The sequence below is a fragment of the Cebus imitator genome, unplaced genomic scaffold (assembly GCF_001604975.1).
Source record: "Cebus imitator isolate Cc_AM_T3 unplaced genomic scaffold, Cebus_imitator-1.0 Scaffold12, whole genome shotgun sequence".
Taxonomy (NCBI): domain Eukaryota; kingdom Metazoa; phylum Chordata; class Mammalia; order Primates; family Cebidae; genus Cebus; species Cebus imitator.
In genome coordinates this window covers 11,787,803-11,792,706 of record NW_016107327.1, presented here as the reverse complement: position 1 = coordinate 11,792,706, position 4,904 = coordinate 11,787,803, and the positions used below count along the sequence as shown (strand labels likewise).

The following is a 4,904-nucleotide window of genomic DNA, read 5'->3' as shown; positions in this document are numbered from 1 at the left end:
CCTGGACTCGGCCCCGAAAGGCCTCTAGGCCAAGGCGCGGCCCGCGGAGCCAGACGTGTTGCTGCCGGCTGCCCTCTCCGCAGTCTACAAATTAAAATGGAGGAAATTTCTCTGGCCAACCTAGATACTAACAAGCTAGAGGCCATCGCTCAGGACATTTGCGTAGACCTGATAAAGGATTCTTGTTTGGGATTCTGCTTTGAGGTGTTACCGGGCAGTCAAGGGTGGCTACTCCGACCTGGAGTTCGCAGAGGCTGGTCGCTGAAGCATTTTGGCATTCGGCCAGTGGAAGACAAAGGGGCGTGCCGCCTTCCGCTTCGCTCCCTTCCCCCTTCCGGGAGAACCTGCGAATGGGCCTGATCAGCAGCTGCAGCGCTCACCTCCGGAATTCCAGTAGCTCCAAAATGAAATTCTGAGAGTGGCCAGGACAATAACATAGACTGGTCCTGTGGCTTGGAGGACCAAGCTAAGTAAAAAAAAAAAAAAAGTCACCCAAAACCTAAAATGCAATTAAAAAAAAAAAAAATCAGACAAAAGTTCTAATTCACTTTGAAGATCCTAGCATTTAAAAACACAAAGAGGATAATTTAGGAATCCTTTTTTAAAGTGTATCACCTGGAGCCAGCTCCAAAGCCCTGGGCAGGAGGAGCTGCACAGCCTGCGGGCCATGCAGTGCCTGTTGATCTCTAAACACACCAGGATGTGCGCAAGATTCTGTAGTGCCCCCAATGCACGGGTGAGCAGTGTGTGCCCAGCATATAAAATTTTTGGTTCCTCAGCTTTTCTGTCTGCCTGATGTCAAGGACTTCCTGAACAGTTTGGACATTGCAGTTCATCAGGCCATAATCAGCAGCAGCGGCCTGCAGTGGGACTGCTCATTTGATATCTGAACCTCTGATATGGGCTTCTCTGAGACAAGTAAATGTCAGGTGCAAGATCTGGATACTAACAATTTCAATTTGGGAAATCCAAGAAAAAGAATTCTCAAGTTTGGTAGGGAAGCTCTGTAGCTCTGACTCCAGCAAGAAGAAATGGTCGAAACCACCTGTTTCCCAACGGTCCAGTCTTTGCAATGATTTCAGCTGACTTGAGGAGAAGTCCTAGTATTTGGCTAAGCAGTGCCACCTTCCTTGCCCTCCAAACTGGTGGCATAAGCTTGGCACATGGACAACTTAGTTGTCCAGTCAGGCTGAGGATTCGGTTATGATCCCCTGGGGAGGTACAGGGGACCTCTGCAACTATGCACAATCTGTCAAACTGCAAGATTTATGTCTGGTTGTATTAAGTTGTGGACATAAGTTTAGGAGGGTGGTCATTTCCTACTCTGGGTTACTGGTTACCTAGCCAGTCCATGGGTGTGACTTGGTCATTATGCCAGGTCATTAGCTGCTTCCCACCGTGGAGGCTAGACCGAGCTATAGAAGAGCATCATGGCTGTGCTGGAAGGAGGCTGTGATTTGAAAACAGCCCAGAGGGGATCTCTTTCAGCTGCCCTCAATAATGTGAATGGATTAGTGCTAGGAGCCGAGGAACAGGACTGGATTATCTCATCCGGCTGCAGAATATTGTTGAATGTCCCTGTTTCTTTGGTTGGGAAGTCAGAGTTCTTCTATGGTGACCATCCAGACTGTCATCACCTTCTCTCTGTCCCTCTAAAGGGGCAATCCAGAACACTCAGTCCTTTTTGGATCTTCCTGACAACAAGAGCAGTCCTTTTATTGTTAGAAGTCAGAGAAAGACCTCCAGAATCTCCTGACTTCAGGGAATGGTATAGGGATAGGGGAAGATGGGAAATAAATGCCGCATATCAAAATTACCTTCCACTTTATTTCCTGAGTGAGGGTTTGTGAAGTATAAAGGAGTGGGAGCCCCGAGGTGAGCAGGAATGGTGCTGCTTTATTTGAAATGTTTTCTTACCTCATTCTGTGCCCCAGTAGGGGGTCCAGCCTCATATGTCTGGCTTGGCCCCATGTTCTCCTGTTCCCTGCTCCACTGCCTATCTGGTGCCCCAGGTGCTGCTTGCCACTCCAGCTTTCACATTGACCAGTTTCAGTTCAGCTCTTAATGCACCTGCTTAAGCCTGCCCAGTTTCTTTTTTCTTGGCCTCTGTTTCTTTCTTTCTTTTTTCCCCTGTCTTTGTAGAAGACTCAGAGGAGAATCTTTCTTATGGCTCCCTCTGTTGGGATTGGAATTGGAAGATAACTTAATTTTTTGTATTTAAAATGCAGTGTCATGCCTAAGCATTTCTCCTATATAGGACTGCCTTGCTAGTGTGCCCTCTTGCTGTGTCTTACTTCATAAGGAGTCGTATCTTCCCACCTCTATTTCAATACTGCCTGTTAGGACTAAGCAGAAGAGCAGTAAAGGCTGATTGACACACAGGGGAAAGGAGTTGGTCCTTACCATTCTCTAATCCTTGCTGTGCATGTATCAATCCTTATCCTAGAAGGTACTGTTTAGACTGTATAGACTGATTTAGATTACATACTTTAGAGGGTTAAGGAAACCATAGAGATTGGGCCTTGGAACTGTCTATTATTGCCTTCTCCCCCTAGACTTGTGCTGATCAGCCTTGGGGCCTAGATACAGAGTAGTCTTCAAGAATTACAATAACTTTTTAAAAAATCAAACCTTGTCAAGAGCTAAAATAATTTGGATATATCTTTGCCCTTGTAGACATCTAAGAGGATGAAGAAAGGAGAGTTTAAGTGAGACTGTGGCCTACTTCCTAACAATGTCTTGGAAGTGGGATGATGGAGAAAGGCCATGGTCCAATCCCTCCACCTTCAGATAGGGAAATCAAATCGTGAAATTACTGTTTTCTTTCTGGCCTTTTCTCCTGGTTAGAGAAGGAAGTGGGAAGTAGTTTGGAGTAATAATTTATTCACATTACTCCCTTTTTGTTTTTTGTTTTTTGTTTTTGTTTCTGGCCCCTCTACCAATAGGGCAATAGCCCCCCTGCCCTGCATGGGTATAAGGTGGGCTTGGTCCCACAGGTGCCCAGAGGGTACAGACTCCTTTCTGGGGAGAGAATGCTCCCTACCATATAGTTGACAGTGGTTACGAACTCTCCCTTTCCCTATCTACCTTCGTTTCAACAGCAGAATTCCTATTTTCCCCTTCTTGATTAAGTGTATTGATCACCCTGCAGTCAATATTATGTATCTGAGTGTGTGTGTATATGTGTGTGTTATGGGTGAAAGGGGTTCTTGAAAATTTCTGTGGTTTGTAGCTTTTTCTTCCATGCATTTGTTCCCACCATCGCATGCCCAGGGACCACTGCCTGGCATTATCGCATGCTGGGATCATTGGGGGAGGGTAGTGAAGCTCACCGCTGTTCTTTATTTTGGAGATTCTTATTTTTGCATAAGTAGTCCGTCCTATACAGATAGCTAACTAACTGTATTTCACTTTCCCCTGTGGCTGCTGGTGTAAATAAACTGCATCTCCCCATTGGTAAACGGTAATAAACAAAATTTTTTTAAAATGGCAAAAAAAAGGAAAAAGAAAGAAATAGCACCAAAAATGATAGATTGCACTTTTAAAAAATACTCTTAATTTGTCAGTGTCTAAATAAACAGTACTTCCACTTGAAACAATAGGCTAAAGATATCATAATATCTAGTTAAATTCTCTAATGTCAAATAAGAGTGTCATTAAGTGCTATCCATATCTGAGCTAGAAACAATGCCGTGAAATGTTAACAAAAAAAACCTTTAAGGCATATGAAATTTCCTAATTGAAAAATGAATTATCTATATTCCCAAAGAAACACACAGGATGCAGACCATGGTTATTGTTTTAGGAAGCAGACAACCCATATTAATGTTGTCTGAAGAATTCTTTTTTAGCTAAACATTAGCCATAACTAGGGAAGACGTTTGCATAACTCAGCATCATTCAAAATCAAGATGCATATAGAATCTGATCTGAGATCATTTTCAAGGCCCGGCTCCTATCAGATGTTCAGACAGATAAAGAAATTTTATACAAAGCTCTATTCTTAATGAAAATCCATCTCTCCTTTATTCCTCACCTCTGGCTGATCATGACAAAAAGAAGCTTTCCACTAAAGAAAGTGGATTGAGTAGGAATGTGGAAGGAAACACATAATGTGTATTCAACCCTTCACCTGCTGCCGGCTCCTGGGATTTAACTGGCTTTGAAATATGTATAAGCTAGGGGGACTGCTGTATTATTCATCAAAGATTTATCAGACCTTCAAACTCAATTACATATAGTGACCGTGGGACACTTAAAAATAATAATAACAAAATGGGTAATGAAATTATCTTTTTCAGAAAGGCTAAGAAAAGAAAAAAAACAAAACAATTATTTAATATTGATTCCTAGGCCTCTAAATAAAAATTATAGCAAGCTTCCCTTATCCCCCAACACTTATTTTTTTTAAAGTAACAACTCAGTTATCAAGGATTCCTTCCTCAACTGTGTCGGGTGAAAAGCAAGATTTCCCTGTAAAGAGTCAACGCCTTCATTTGGTAGATAAGCATTGCAACAGACCTCCAAAAAAGTCATCGTGGTCCAAAATGTTGAATTACCCTTAAAAACAGAAGAGGAACCAAAAACACCCTACAAATGCTTTCTAAACCTAGATTTTTGTTTGTTTGTTTGTTTGTTTGAATGGAAAGGAAGTTGGAAGCCATGTAATATGACTCTCCAATTGTACAGAGAAGATTGCACAGATAATTATACAGATCTGAGCCCCAGTGATGCTGTGACTTGACCAAGGTCACAGACAGATAATCATATTTGTTACTTTGTTCAACAAACATTTATTAAGTCCCTAATATGTGATAAGCATTAAATGAAGCACAAGGCATAGTGATAAAATAGCCCTGGCCCCTGCCTGTCCTTCTAGGGCTAAGTGGGTACCACAACCATTA

At 42.5% G+C, this 4,904-nt stretch overlaps 1 pseudogene; it reads left to right on the top strand.

Moving 5' to 3' along the window:
• The first annotated feature begins 96 nt into the window (after positions 1-96).
• On the top strand, positions 97-483 carry LOC108282090 (annotated as a pseudogene).
• The last annotated feature ends 4,421 nt before the right edge of the window (positions 484-4,904 follow it).